The 16,947-nt window shown below is 45.2% G+C and overlaps 1 protein-coding gene across 1 annotated transcript in view; it reads right to left on the reverse strand.

The window, feature by feature from the left end:
• LOC146986559 (protein NLRC3-like) overlaps window positions 1-16,947 on the reverse strand; it is a 106,443-nt gene that overhangs the window by 12,218 nt on the left and 77,278 nt on the right. The window lies entirely within an intron of this gene.

The following is a 16,947-nucleotide window of genomic DNA, read 5'->3' on the forward strand; positions in this document are numbered from 1 at the left end:
CGAGAAGCTTCCGCTACAAACAAGCTTAAAATATAGACTTATTTAATTTTTTTCGGGACAATTACGCAATTTGGGGCTTCAGCACAAGACGGACATTACATACGAGCAGCATGGAGGTATTTGGATGTTTTTTTGTGTGTGTTTTTTTACGAAGAGCTCCGGTGTCCCTTTGCAACCGTTATATGGACATGCACTGCTATGCCGAGACCCCCTGTAACTCAGAGAAGCCACGGAGGAATCTGAAACTTCTTCCAGCCCTTAGTCAACATGAGGGTGAGTAGATAATGAGCGAAATATCATTCTAGGGTGAACTATCCCTTTAATTTTTTTCGGAACAATTTCTCATGTTGGTGCTTCAATACAAGGCAGACATTACATTCGAGCTGTGTGGAGGTATTTGGATGTTTTTTGGTGTGTCTTTTTGGACCAAGAAAAGTGAGTTCCGTTCGCAACCATCATATGGACATGCAGTGCTGCGCCGAGCCCCGCTGTAACTCATAGAAGCCACGGAGGACTCTGAAACTTCTCCCAGCCCTTAGTCCACATGAGGGTGAGTAGATAATGAGTGAAATTTGAATTTTGGGTGAACTATCCCTTTAAACCCAAGGTATAAGATTGTCTAGCTTCTCAAGAATGCAATAATGAGTAGTAGGATCCTGTTATGTTAGGGCTGCAACTAATGATAATTCTAGCAGGTCTATTATAACTGTGTATGGATGTTGTAGTTGTTAATGTTTTCTATGTCATGCCTGTTGCTTTTTACAAATACTTTATTTGGGTATAACATGATAGAAAAATAAATAAAAAGGAGCAAGTTGATACAATATAATACAATACATGGTTAATCAAACAAAAGGTTAATAATATTTTAAAGTTGCAAAATGTCCGAAGGGAGAGTATGTTGTTTGTCCAGTGTTTTTGCCTGCTAAGTTGATGTAGGACCCTGTTAGGGCTGCAACTAATGATAATTCTAGCAGATCTATTCAAACTGTGTATGATTGTTGTATTTATTGTTAATGTTCTCTATGTCATGCCTGTTGCCACTGCTGAATTGATGTTGGATTCTGTCAACCTTTAACTGATTAAATGTGTAATGATTAAATCAGTTTTACATGGTCTGTCCCTTTAATATTTAGAATTACAAATGCCTCAAAGTTAACACATTCAATTGCAATATTAACACATTAAGTAGTAGTTTTTGGAAATTTTAATTTACACATAATCAACATTTTATGTGTTGAAATGACACATTTGTGTGTTAAATTACCTGACACAGTTTGTGTGTTAAAATAGCTCACACATTTATTGTGTAAAACATGTTAGAATGACACATTTTGTGTGTTAAATCACCTGACACAATTTATGTGTTAAAATAGCTCACACATTTATTGTGTTAATTTTGACACAACATGTGTTGTCCCTGAGCACACTCACGACATGTGTTAAAATACTGCACAACATGTGTCATTTTTAACACATCTCTTCTTGCAGTGTAATAACTAGCAGTTTTTTTTTTATTATACTGTAAATGTACACAAAATACTTCAAAATATTAAAGTTCAGAGGGCTTTTATTCTGAAATTCCACATCAGATTGGTCTGATTTTTTCTGGATGTCATCTTCAGGTCGAGTACTATCAGTCTGAAGTGGAATGGTACAGTAATAACTAGCAGTTTTTAACAAATGATACTGTAAATGTACACAAAATACTTAAAAATATCCACGTTTAGAGGGCTTTTATTCTGAAATTCCACATCAGATTGGTCTGATTTTTTTTGGGTGTCATCCTCAGGTCGAGTACTATCAGTCTGAAGTGGAGTGATACAGTAATAACTAGCAGTTTTTAACAAATGATACTGTAAATATACACAAAATACTTCAAAATATTAAAGTTCAGAGGGCTTTTATTCTGAAATTCCACATCAGATTGGTCTGATTTTTTCTGGGTATCATCTTCAGGTCGAGTACTATCAGTCTGATGTGGAATGGTACAGTAATAACTAGCAGGTTTTTTTTTAAATGATACTGTAAATGTACACTATATGCAAGTTCAGAGGGCTTTTATTCTGAAATCCCAGATCAGATTGGTCTGATTATGTCTGGGTATCATCTTCAGGTCGAGTACTATCAGTCTGAAGTGGAATGGTACAGTAATAACTAGCAGTTTAAAAAAAAAGATACTGTAAATATACACAAAATACTTCAAAATATTAAAGTTCAGAGGGCTTTTATTCTGAAATTCCACATCAGATTGGTCTGATTTTTTCTGAGTATCATCTTCATGTCGAGTACTATCAGTCTGAAGTGGAATGGTACAGTAATAACTAGTAGTTTTTAAAAAAATATACTGTAAATATACACAAAAATATGCAAGTTCAGAGGGCTTTTATTCTGAAATTCCACATCAGATTGGTCTGATTTTTTTTGGGTATCATCTTCAGGTCGAGTACTATCAGTCTGAAGTGGAATGGTACAGTAATAACTAGTAGTTTTAAAAAAAATGATACTGTAAATGTACACAAAATACTTAAAAATATCCAAGTTTAGAGGGCTTTTATTCTGAAATTCCACATCAGATTGGTCTGATTTTTTCTGGGTATCATCTTCAGGTCGAGTACTATCAGTCTGAAGTGGAATGGTACAGTAATAACTAGCAGTTTTTTTAAATGATACTCTACATAAATGCAGTGTTCAAGGCTTTTATTTTGAAAGGCTGGCTTTTATTTTGAAATGCTACATCAGACGTTTCGGGGTCATTGCTTTCATTTTACGGGCACTTTCTCGCTCTTGCCGTAATGTGCCGTATATGCGCGCACCTTAAAACAACGTGTGGGCTGGCTTGACCAAGGATTTCAAAGTGTGGGCTGGCTTGACTTCAGTAAACAATCGACTCACGTACGACGCTGCCCTGTTCCCTTGAACGCATCATACCCAGCAGGCAGAAACAGGTTAACTTCACCTCTTGCCTCTTCCTCGAACCACGGCGACTTGAAGTGAACATTTCTTTTAATGCACGCCAATAAATTCGTTTTGCGTTTAATAAGATCTGTAGAGAAGTGTAAAGAAATGTAAGTAGGCCTACACAAAACATTCGCAATACAGTAATGTGATTAAATGCAAGTCGTACTTTTCAACCATGTACACATGCAGTGGCTCAAGTGTTTTGCTTTTGTTTACATATTGTTTAGCGTATTTTGACGGGAGCGTGCCTATGTTCCCACAGCCCTATGTTCCCTCAGCCCTATGTTCCCTCTGGACTCTCTGTACCTATCTGGACTCTATCTATCTGGCCTGTCTAGCCTCTACCTGGTCTTTTTACTAAACTTAACCAACTCCTTTCTTCATTGCCTAAACCCAACCAATGGTGGGACCAAAGGGTGAGGGAACATAGGGCCTAATTTTCAGTGACAACAAAAGTTAGAAATGAGGGAACATAGGGCTGAGGGAACATAGGGCTGTGGGAACATAGGCATGACCCCATTTTGACAGTATTTCCGAGTTATTTAATCACTTTCTCAACACGACAGGCTTTGTCATAGTGTGTAGTGTTGTGCGGAGTGGAGTGTAGCGCTGAATATGTTGATTAGACTGGAGGAAAGAGAACAATAAACACCGAGGCATTGTCTGTGTATTTCAAAGGCAAACCGATGGTAACCTGTTGTTTGAGATCAGCTCGAGTCAAAACGTTACCTGTAGTGACGTAATTTACTGATATGCAGTGAAACGGTTGTCACCTGTGAGCTTGAGTGGCTCACAGAGCTAGACAGGTGGTTAGTGGTGTAATTGGTTTTGCTGAAGCGAGATCGAGTCCCGACCCACGCAAATATGTGAAGATTATTTTTTCTCCACTTTATTTTATTTTTTTCCATGTGGCTGGTACGTAACTGTTAGTGCTCACTCACAGCAGCATATTCGCCGCGGTAGATGTGAATTGTGGCTTGAAACTCGCTGGTAATATGTTGTGTATGTTTGTGAATTTGTGACGAATCTGCTGAGGGAGCGCAAAACATCTGCAGCTGTTCAGCACGGTAACCAGTTAAATTAGAAACCAGTTGGGCCACAACACCGGATACAAACATTGGGGCGTTACCAAAAAAAAAAAAAAAAAAATTCTGGCCCTTTCTCAATATACGTTCTTGTCCGTTCTTGTGTTCTTGTGTTCTACTGAAACGTCATCAGTCGCAGCCCAAGTACTGTCCCAATACACAAGTTCGCATTTCGCCGAGAACGGTCAAAATTCCCGGAAGTGTTCTCGCCACGCCCATTTTACCGAGGATGCATCGGTAGCTGACTTGTGCTAACTTGTCAGCTCAGATATCCCAGCATGCCTTTCGGCAGTCAAACCAGCAGCGGGAAGACGTCAACAGCGAAGTGGTAAGCGGTCTTTCTTTTACAGTTTTCGTATGCTATTTAATCAATAAAGTTAATTTTGATGTGATAAATCAACTGTTTAGATTTCAAATATCAGCATGAGCACGAAGATTTATGGCAAATCGAACTTTTGCTCGACTATTTTCGGAGTTGAGAAGCTCCATGAACGGGGGCGGCAGGCAGCGTATGCAGGGGTAGTTGCTCTCTAAGCGGCTCGTCTACTGCTCACAGACCCGTATTGTTTTCCCTCTGTTACAGAAAACGAGAACACAATGGCGGACGAGACGGCAACCCACAACTGTAAGAGTATTTTAAATTAATATTCGTACAGCTGCCATTCCGTTAAATTAATATCCGAGTAAATATAAATGTAACTAACGTTAGTTCAAGAGATTACCGGTATACTTAGCCTAACCAAATGTTTAACGACCTGTATTTTGGTTGATTTCGTATTGTTTTGACTTCAATCAAGGGACAACTGACGAGACCGCGGCTCTCATCACCTGGAGAGCCGCAAATGAAGCCCTCTTCACCGGCCGGAGGAACTCCTCCAAGACTGGATGGGAGTGAGTAAGCTTCTTATGTGTTTTTATACGAGGAGCAGTGAGAGTGTGCTTGTTTGTGCCAGATTTTACAGCCTCTTAAAATGGTTTGATGGAACCTAAATAAACAAATGAAAAATATAGTATAACGCTAAACTAAATGTTATAATACTACGAATCAAATAAGTTGTGTGAATTGTAACCTGCATGGTGAACAAAAATGACTTAAAGTGCCACAAAGTACAAGTGAAGGGCAATAGTACAGGTGCAGTTATCAACCTAAGTGATATACTAGATGTACTAACAATATTAACTATATATTATCAATATAACTATTGATGAAGCCACTTGGATAAGAGTGGAAACGTCTTCAAAGACAAAACTAAGTCCAGTTGACTTGATTCAATTGCCTAGAGATGACTTTGACCTGGACTAATGAGAATTTACACAGACATTTACTATATAATATCACTATTCTCTTCCTTGCATGCATGTAAGTGCAATCATCCTAACTACATCACATTCAGTAGTCTCTGTCAGCTTGTGTGTTAGTCACTGTAATGTCTTTGTTAACATGTGTTCTCAATGTGTAGTAATATGTCTAACTTGCCCTTCTTTGTGTGAATGTGTGTGCTTTATCCAGAGTCTTTGTGCGAGACAGTGGTGTGCCTGTCACCCCAAAACAGGCACAGAAAAAATGGAACAACATGAAAGAAAAATACAAGGTACCACCATTCTATCCACTTTTCAGTAAATAAGTTGGACATGGCAACATTCATTCAGTGAATTGTTATCTTTTAGGAGCTTAGGGACCCACCAACAGGGAAAGGGATGGAGGCGGGAGGGGTGACAGCTGCCACCTGGCCATGGTATGGTCAGATGGATGCCGCACTCCGGGGGCAGCACTCCATTAGTCCGCCCCTGGTTGTTGTGGCTAATCTGACCCCCACTACAGGTGGCGTTGTCACCCCCCCGTCCTCTGCCCCTCCCAGAGAAGGGGAAACACCACCAGCTCCCAAGAGGGCCAGGGCCAGTGGGCAGCTGCTGGACTTCCTTAAAGAGCAGGCAGAGAAAGAGGAAGACAGGGAGAAGAGGGCAGAGGCGAGGGAAGAGGAGAGGGAGAGGGCAGCAGCTCAGAGGGCTGAGAAGTTTCTGTCTCTTTTTGAGAGACTTGTGGATAAGATGTGAATAGTGTATATAGATAGTATATAGAAGTAGTTATAGTTATTTTTTAAATGTAGTTCTGAATTGATGTTTTATTGTTTTGTGTGAATTAAATATTGTGAATATTGAGTGTCAGCCTGTACAGTATTTTATCAGTTGTGAATGAAGTGTCTTCCTAGACAAATAACCAAGTCCAGTTGCCTTTCGATTTAAATTTCTTTGAGATAACTATGACCTGGACAAATGAGAATATGCACAGGCTGAATGAAGTGGTAATATGCAGGTTAGGTGTTCAGACTTCGAGGCACCAAGGCTTGTAACGTGGTCACAACAAAGAATGCTTCTGAAACTGAAATCTGATGGGAGGTTGACTTTACTTACAGGTGTTATATGTTTAACTATATACATAATATAATCATTTTTAATTGAGATGAACTATAAAATCATTTTAATTAAGATGAAATACATACACACAATAATTTTTAATTAAGATAAACTATATTTTTAATCAAGATAAACTATATACATAATCATTTTTAATTAACTCATTGAGTGCCGCGCTCCTTTCCAAAGTTTTAGTCAAGTGTACCGGCAATTTAGACCATTTTTGACTTTTTATGTAGAGCCATAGTGTATTCTATATTATTGCCACCAACACATACTGTAGCTCAATTGAAAGGTTTAACTTTATGCTTCAAATGACCACAAACCGTTTGTTTCTACGTGCCTCCGTTCCTGAGAAAAGTCAAGCTAAACATGGCTGGGTTTCACCAAAATCCCTCCTTTTTTTCTAGAAAAGGAGATAGAGCGTCTTTTATGAAAGGTGCGCTGTTTGTGTCTGTCGCTCTTCTGACACTCGCATTTCTGGATCAAAGGGCTCGTATAAGATAAATATATACAACAATGGTTGTTCTATTCACAAAACCACCAGCGGGGGCGGGGGGGGCGCCACTAAACAACAATAACACAGACGCACCGCGCCGTGTCACAGCCTCGCGCCGCGGAACGTGAGGGTCTGTCGGCCACAGCGGCTCGCTCTCACCGGTCCCGCCGGTGGTCGCGGTCCTTCTGTGGTACGGGTCGGTGATGCCGGTCTGCTTTGGCCCAGAGACCATCAGATTTTACCGCGGGGGGACTTTGGGGAGGACACGGTGTTGCTCGAGGTGAAGACCGGGCGGGACTGTCGGCTGAGAGCTTCCTGGTTCTGCTCCGAGCTGCTGGAGCTGCTGCTGCAGCCTCGCGGGTGAGAGCAGAGCAGCTGCGCTGCATCCACATGCAGAACTCCGTTTGCAGAAGCCGAGTTATGATAAAAACTTCCAGATCATGAGCTGTCATGTGACTTTGATCGTCATCTATTTCAGTTCTCCTCATCGTAGAGTCCCCAAATTTACATATAATGTGTATTAAAGTGTCTATTTTCATAATTTAAAAAAAAAGCAAAAAACGAAAAAACTCGTTTTTGGCACTCAACGCATGGGAACAAAAAACGAGAAATTACGTGGTTGGCACTCAATGAGTTAAGATAAACTAACACAATCATTGATACACTATTTATACAATCATTTTAAATCAACAAAACAATATTTACAATTAACATTAATTAACATTACAACTACTGAACTGATTATAATTTGGGGTTTTTCCTTAATAATCGTGCTCCCTCAGACAAGACGGGAGCTCTTGAGGGGCAGACACCTGGGCAGCAAGTCGGCCTCTGAGATTGGCTCCCGACAGCTCCTGGTCTTCCGCAGCGTTTCCCCCAGCTTCCTCATCCTCCCCGTCATCCTCCTCTGCCTCCTCCTCTTCCTGCAGGTCACCGGCTAACAGGCAGAGGTGGTGCTAGGTATCAGATGTCAAATTGTATGAATGAGTAGTAGGAAATTTATGAATGAAAGGGGCGTGTCTACCTTCCGTTACTTGGGACGGACCTTGTTAATCCTGTTTCATACATTAATATTTATAATACACCGGTGTTTATATTTCTAAATCGTACCATAGTTGTTTTGTTAACTTTAATATGAATGAAAAACCAAGTGATCGTGAAGAAAATATAACTTACAAATCCAGCAAAGGCTAGGATAGCGCGACGTCTCTCCAGACTCCTCCTCCTCATCCTGGCTCTCCTCCGCTGAAGACGCCCCCTCAGCTCGGCAGCTTCCTCCTCTGCCTCCCGGTAAAGAATACCGACCGCGACAGCGAGCAACACTTGCTGGTACATGACGGTGGTAATACCGAACGTCTCTGATAATACTAAACTACTAAGTTACTTCTACTCACAATCTACGAACGCAAACCGACAATGGCGATCCTCTACACACAACAGCCTTTTCGCGGGGTTTGTTTTTCCCGCTGTTGTCGCGTCACGTAGGAAGATTCATGGCTCGTGAGCTTTAGAAGCACTTAACGAATGAGGGTTGTTGCTGCTTTGTTTACGTGTATATTTATTTATTTAGGCTACATGTCACATACACACGAGATAGGTATATTTATTTATTTATTTATTTACATGTCACATACACACGAGATAGGTATATTTATTTATTTATTTACTTACATGTCACATACACACGAGAGAGAGAGAGAGAGCATTTGTTTTGGATGTTAACGCCCAGCTGTTTAATCAGCTGTTTGATCAGCTGTTTGATCAGTGCAGGCTGCCTGTGGCACCACAAGAACGCATCGTCTCAAAACTGAAAACGAGCATTCTGTATTCTTGTGATCTCCGGAGTTCATTCTTCGGAGAACGACTAGCAAGAACATTCTCCTCAAGAACACAAGTCCGTTCTTTGCATTCTTGGTATTGAGAAACGGCCACTGTCTATGGGCATTATATAGCAACCGCGGCTAACACAGCAGCTAGCAGCAGCACGGCAGAGGGAGAAGCCAACAACGAGCAAAGTCGAGCAAAAACAGACGCTGCGTGGCCAAAACATGGTCGTACATTTCCTCTTACCTTTGCTGTTTTGCCGTGAAAAGGTTGTTTTGTGGGTAAATCCACAATATTTCCAGTTGAACTCTGCCTAGTGTTTACATCTAAATCAGCCTGGCCGCAATCCGACGGCTTTAGGACCCGGGGAAGCCTGCACGGAGCGCACACAACCCCACGTTGGCCTGCACTAGAGTGCCTAGAGAGAGAGTGGCGACAACGGAAGTTCAAAATGCTGGCCGATCACGTGGTCCATGTAGCCTCAGAAAGTTCCCGGAAGTGCTTGGCGGGCAATTGAAAGCAATAGGAAAACCCCGATAATTGCTAAATAACAGTCAATAAATGCTTTGTTTTGCGGTATTTATATGCTTGTGTTAATTACTTTTAACTGTGTTAAGTTTACTTAACCCCTACAGTCATCAACAGCAATAAAATCGTAGCATTTTCTCTGTTTTTCTCAAACTTTCAGACTTGAATGAGGCAAACTGACAGGTCACTCACATGTCTGGACTCACAACTGCATAATGATGACAACCGTGTTCAAATAGGAAATCCATGCAAATGCTAAAATTTGATTTGAATTCATTGTAAATACACGTAATTCTATCACTATTTGTTAACTATTCTTCTTATTAGGCTATGCTTGTGTTGCTTTGAACTCTGTTAACCTTTACTAAACCCGTACAGTTGTTGATAGCAATAAAACTGTAATATTTCCTCTTTTTTTTTACTTTCAGACTTGGTTGAGGCAGAGTAACAAGTGACTATGATTTGACAATTGACTACACAACAGCATTATGATGATAACTCTAATAGAAAATCCATGCAAATATATGGAATTTTATCACTATTTGTTAACTGTATACTTATCCCAAACTTACTGTACTCAGTGATGCATAATAAAACACAGAGTCATGTTTTGCCCAGTGCACTTAATATCACAATAAATTCCTTAAAAACAGTATCTACAGAAGTCAAACAGATCAGCATGTCAAGCTGTTTGCGTCCTTTCCGCTGTGTTGTCCTTGAATATAGTCTTCACCATGGTATGATGTGCTTCACAGGGATGCTCCAGTCCCTTGGAGAAAGGCCTGCACATGTATGGCTTCCCCAAACACAGGGACAGGAGAAAAGCATGGCTGGCTAAAGTCAGAAGGAGCAATTTAAACACCTAGATTTCAACAATGAAAAAATATGCGAGGTAATCATATTCAAACAATTTGCTCTTTCACACACTTTCAAATACCACGCCACTGGGAAGTTTAATACTTTTTTAATTAACAGAGCAGAACAGGAAAAACAATGCAAGAAGAATCACAGAATCACAGCTCCTAAAACAGTAGCAATGACAACAGAGGGCAGAATCCATTGGGCTACATGTAATAAATGTCACCACCGACATGGGTAGCCCTAAGCAGGTGTGGCGAGGTGGGGTGGTGAGTAGTGGTGAGTGGTTGCCAACAACGCCACCTGGGGAGTTTCGCCCCAGGAGATAGTTACTGTATTTTTATAAAAATGAAAAAGGTCACGCAGGCTCGAATCACCACAGGGGAGAGTTCAGTTATCAAAAGAATAATAATTTATTGTCACAATATTGTTTCTATAAAACTTCAATAGTTGCCAAAATATTTCACATTCACAAAAGACTGGGCCAAAGAAAGGGGAATGGACAGGGCTGGGCCAGCCACGGCGACCCTAAACCAAACCAAGGGGAAGGGGAAAAACCAAGAAAATAATATCACCCGTGACACTGCACACACACGCAATGGAGAAGTGAAGAAGCCACCACCAGGGATTGGGCCGCCGCGCTGGACTACAGCACCTGTCCACAGGGAGAGAGGGAAAAATTAAGATGGCCGCAGTCTAGCTGACCTCCTCACACACACCAAAAACAATTAAATATTATTTATAATACCAAACCAAATTAAACATAATTAAGTCTTCTTAAAATATTCAAATACAAATTAGAAGAAAACAATTAAACAATTATCAAACCCGCCCCCCCACAAAAGAAAAGGGAAAACAAGAAACAAAAGAAATACATTGTTAAACGTCTCTGAGGTCACTATCGTCGGCAACAACAATCATTTAATCAAAACCATGTAATCGAGCCAAACAAAACAGCAGCAAACATCGTGGTGGCCGATGACCGGAACACACCAGGACGCAGGATAGTGTGCAGAACTAGGAGAGTGGGGGCCGCTGGTTACAGCGCCCCGCTCTGAGCTCTACTGCACCCAACACGCGCCCACCAGAACCGCTCGCTCCCTCCGGCTCACCGCCGCTCCGAGCACTTAGTGATATGACGGAGAGACTCGGGCATGCACGCCAGCCCGCTCACCGAACGCGCCGCACAGCAGAGGCAGAGAGGGAGAACAGCGACCAAACACACCTGTCCCAATCACACACACAGCGTCGCTCCACCAGCTCGCCGTTGCTCCAACACTTAATGATACGACGGGAAGACACAAGCAAGCACGCCGGCCAGCTCACCGGACGCACCGCACAGCAGAAGCAGAGAGGGAAAATGCCGACCAACACAGCTGTTTTAATCACCTAACAGTGCCGTCCCCCCATTAACCTGCGCCAGGCTGACACAGCGCCATGCAGTGACCAGGAGGGAGATGACTCACCCGGTCACATCTACCCCACCTTTCTTGCATCGGCGTCCCGACGATGAACCACCGTGAAACCTCAACTCCAAGGCCTAAAATGAGCAGACTGAGCGGTAAGTACGGGCTGCTCATTGGTAGCACCATCTACCTGACCGATGGAGCGTGGGAGATGATAGACATTTGAGTGCAGACCAGCTGTTAAACGAGGTGTACGACGTGGAGCCTGCTGACTGGAACAGGGTGGATCCCTGGGAGGGTGCGACGGAGCTGGTACAGAACCTCCCGGCTGTGGAGCAGCGCCGGGGCTGGACCCACCTCCTAGGTGGTCTCTCCGAAGTTGGCGTGAGGAGCCAACCGAGCTTGGCACCACTGGGGTGCGGGGCAATGGGGTTTCTGGAACCAGCAAGTAAAGATCATCAACAGAAGAGTCGCTGTCAGCTTCCAGCACAGCTGGGGGAGGTTGCTCCTCCGGGGGTGGAGTAAGGGGCTCGGGCCTGACGACAGCCTTCAACATGTCACGGTGTACTGTCCGCTCTTGATGCAAAGCCTCCACAGGAGCGATAGTGTACACTGCACCCTGACCTGGAGCTTTCACTACTTGATAGACCAAAGAGCTCCAGACATCCTGAATCTTGCGCCGACCTCTGACACCAAGGTCCCGCACATATACCAACTGACCAACCTGAAAAGGCACCTCTCTGACTCTCTGGTCATGCCTCTCCTTTCGGCGGCCTGCAGCAGCCAACAGCCGCTCCTTAGCACCCTCAAATGCTACCTCAAGTCTCGCTTGATGCTCAATGATCCAATCCTGTACCTCGCCTGGGACCGGGTCCTTAACTCGACCAAGAAGGAAATCGATGGGAAGCTGTGGCTCCCGCCCACACATCAGGAAAAAGGGGGACTCGCCAGTAACCTGATGTGGTGTGCTGTTATAACTGAAAAGCAGCTGTGGCAAACAAGAAGCCCAGTCCTGTTTCTGTGAAACTGGCAGGGTGCGAAGAAGATTGTGGAGAGTTCTGTTGAACCGTTCGCACTGCCCATTCCCAGCAGGGTGGTATGGAGTGGTGCGGGATTTATTAACACCATACAAGCAGCAAAGTTGTTTGATCAACAGACTCTCAAAGCAACGACCTTGATCTGAGTGGATGCGACTCGGAACCCCGTACCGGTAGAACCATTCATGTAACAAAACGCGAGCAACGGTACAAGCCCGCTGATCCCGGGTGGGGACAGCTACAGAAAATTTACTAAAGACATCAGTCATGACAAGAACATTTTCAAAACCACTTCGGGAAGGCTCAAGCAGTGTAAAATCCACAGCCACAATTTCATTTGGCCGGGAGGCCAACAAATGGCCCATAAAGCTATGTGGCATCGAGCCAGAGTCTTTTGCAACTTGACAACGTTCACATTCCTGTACCCATCTCTTTATGTCCAGGAACATTCCTGGCCAATAACAACGACGCCTGACCAATTCGGTGGTCCGTTCAACGCCCTGATGACCATGCTGTTCGTGAAGTTGTTTCAAAGTTTCCTCTTTGAGAACTGCTGGGAGGAGGAGCTGAAGAATCCCCTCTCCACCCTCCGGGAGGAAGATCCGACGATGCAGTACCCCTTCATGGTCAACCAGAATAAAGACGTAACACAGCCATGACTGATGGAGAAAGCTGACGCCGTTCAGCTGCAGAAGGCCGAGTTTGCCTCCTCCAGAAAGACAAGACCTCCTTCAGGAGCGGATCCGCCTCCTGCAATGAACCAATGTCGACAGTGGACTGGCCTGGGAGGGCCGAAACGATGGACTGGGTCACCGTCGCCCCAGGAGCTGGACGTGACACTTCCTGAAGGACCTTGGGGACTGACGTACCAGGCAAGAGTTGACCGATGGCGCTGGATACAACCTCGGGCTTCCGGGAGAGCGCGTCTGCATTTTTATTACTGCGACCCGAACGATACTTTATTTCAAAGTCAAAGATGGCAAGCTGCGAAGCCTGTCGCCCCAAGCTTGGCCGAATTGAGATGACTCAGTGGGTTGTTGTCTGTAAAGACGATGCACTTGTGCCCCATCAGATAGTCACGGAATTTTTCAGACATGGCCCACTTAAGTGCCAAGAACTCTAGTTTCATCGAGCTGTAATTGCTCATGTTGCGCTCCGTGGGCCGGAGGCCTCTACTAGCATAAGCCACTGGTCTTACGCCATTTTCTGTCTCCTGGGAAAGGACAGCTCCCAAACCACTATAACTCGCATCGATCTCCAGGATAAATGGACGCGAGAAATCTGCATAGCTCAACACAGGAGCGGAAACCAGCCTGGACTTAAGGGCCTCAAAGCTCTCCTCGCAGTGGGACGTCCAAGCATCACTAAAGGCCTGCCCTGACCCTCTTCTGGACTTCGTACCAGCAAGAGTCGCCACCAGCTTGTGAAGGGGGGCAGCCAATTTTGCGAAGCCCTCTACAAACCGCCTGTAGTAACTCGCAAAGCCGAGAAACGAGCGCAACTCAGCCACTTGGCGTGGACGTGGCCATTTTGCCACGGCCTCGATTTTAGCAGGGTCGGTGGAAACACCTTGGCTGGAGATAACATGCCCCAAATAATTGACCTGCTGCTGAAAGAACGCACATTTCTCCAGCTTGACTTTCAGGCCTTCTTGTTGGAGCCGGCCCAGAACGGCCTCCAGCCGTTGTAAGTGCTCGCTGACGGAGGAAGAGAAGACAATAATGTCGTCTAAGTAAAGAAGCAAAGACTGGCCTTGCTGACCCCCGAACATTCTCTGCATCAATCGTTGAAAAGTGCTCGGGGCATTACATAACCCAAAAGGCATTCGATTAAATTCAAAAAGTCCAAACGGTGTACAGAATGCTGTTTTGGGTTTGTCTTCCTCTGCAACTGGAACCTGGTTGTATCCGCTAGCCAGATCTATCGTGGAAAACCAACGAGCACCACAGAGAGAATCCAAACTTTCCTCAATGCGAGGGAGAGGGAACGCATCCTTCCGGGTCTTGGTGTTCAACAAACGATAGTCTACACACAGTCGAAGTTTCCCGTCCTTCTTTCTGACCAAAACAATCGGCGACGCATAAGGACTGCAACTTTCCCTAATGATCTTGGTCTCAAGAAGCTGGTTGATATGAGACTTCACCTCTTCGTACTCAGAGGGTGGGATGCGGCGGTAACGCTGCCGGACTGGCGCATCATCCAGCAGTGGTATGTTATGCGATATGAGATTTGAGCAACCCAAGTCACCATCGTGGGTGGAAAAGACAGAACAGTACCGCTGCAATAATGATCTCACCTCCCTCTGGTCCTCATCAGACAATGTAGCCAAGTCAATAGATGCTAGCTCATCCTGTGCTACACTGGTTGCTCCCTGGGCAGAAACACTGGCGGTGATCGACTTAACCTCAGTCACGCCCGGAGGTAGACTGATTACCTGGGCCCCACAGAGGGAGCCAAGACGAGTCCGAGGGTACAGAAGAACATCTGTCGTCCCCACATTGATCACCGGGATGTAAGCAGTGCCTCGGATGACACGAACAAGACAGGGAGAAGCAAGCAAGCCACATGGCAGACCAGATTCCAAGGGTTCGAAAAGCACAGCCTGATCGCTGGCCTGCTCGGGACAAGTGCTGGCGACAAGCCTAAGGACCAGGTATTCGTATCGTCCACTCACCCCCGACCCTCACAGTGCCTGTGCACGGGTTTGGCTCGCTGACTGAAGACTGATGGTACTGCTGCAGCGCTTCAAAGATTGGACCTGGAGCGTGCGACACGGGTGGCGAGGCAAACAAGGAAGAACCATGAGTTCCAAAAAGCTCTCTGTAACAATTGCGAATGACGTTCATCCCCAAGATGCCAGGGACGGAAGACACAGTGCCGGGGGGGGTCCTTGACGACTAACACCCCACAGCGAGGAATGACCTTTCCACACAATACAACATTAAGCTCTAAGTAACCAACATAGGGAATTTCTAACCCGTTAGCGGCACGCAGCTGCAGCCAATTGCACGACCGAAGCCGATCCTGGTCCCAAGATGAGAACTGCTGTTGAAAGAAGCTCTCAGTAATGGTGGACACCATAGACCCTGTGTCGACCAAACAAGGGACATGAACACCACTAAACACAACATCAATTTTTGGACATGACGACATCAAACCAGCAACTAACTCTTCCTGTGAGCCCTTGACTTCCACATCTGAGCGGAGGCCCGCCAACTCAGAGGGTGTCAGTTTTCCGGCTGATGAGCCGAGGAGGTCGCCCTGGTAACCTGAGGGTTTGCACCACCAAAAGAGTTGGCCCGTGCACGAGGGGGTACGGTTGGGCCCCGGCACTCCCGTGCGATGTGGCCTGGCTGTTGACACCTTCGACAAATTAAAGGACCATTTCGAAAGAAATTCCCTGGTGGTCGTGGGGCCTGCAGAGCAGCCACAGTCTGCGTGAGCTGGTCAAGTTGGGCCTGTTGACGCTTCAAAAGTTCCATTAAATCACTCATCTCTGACCTGGGAGGGGCAACGGGATGACGTGGGTGGGAGTCGCTTTGCACCCCATACTGGAGACCGTAAGCTGATGGTAACGAATGGCTTCGCCCCCTAAACCCACTTGATTGGCCCTCCCTTTCCCATCTGATAGCCTCAGCGCGTACGTCCAACAAGGAAGCGGTCGGCTTGCTACGGACGTACTGTTTAAGCGTTCGACGGAGAGAACTGTCAAGAACATGCTCTACAAATTGGTCACGCAAAAGATCCCCAGCATTAGGAATCCCGTCGGGTGCGCACCGCTCAACCTGCTCCATTAAAGCCAGCAGGCCCAAGGAATACTCCTGCAGAGTCTCCCCCTCCTGTTGTCTCCTAGAGAAGAAGGCCTGCTGCAACGTTACATAAGATTGTGCACAGCCATACAGTTCCCTCAGAATAGCAAAAATCTTAGCTGGATCTCCTCGCTCTGTGCTGGGCCTAAACCGGATCTCCTCTCGAGCTTCCCCATCTAAATGATCAAAAATGAACAGGGCTTTGTCGGCGGCGGAAAGGTGGCGAGCCCGCATGCATGCCTCGATCTCCTCCGTCCACTCAGCTATCCCTACACCTGTCTTCCCATTAAACAAAGGACATTTACGGTCTCTGGGAACCACAACCAACCGCTCCGTGACAGTAGCAGCACTAGATGGGGCATAGCTAGCTGAACCGGAGGGACCTGCAACAGCTCCACCGGGCACGTCCCGGGAAGCAGTGCGCTCCCGCTGTAGCTGCTCATTGTCTGCCTCTAGCTGTGACACTAAATCCCTAAGTCGCTGTACCTCATCCGCCATGATGGCTGTGAAATAGCACCAATACTC

This window comes from Trachurus japonicus, chromosome 6, assembly GCF_045865225.1.
Source record: "Trachurus japonicus isolate A0001 chromosome 6, Traja_1.0".
In the NCBI taxonomy this organism is placed as follows: domain Eukaryota; kingdom Metazoa; phylum Chordata; class Actinopteri; order Carangiformes; family Carangidae; genus Trachurus; species Trachurus japonicus.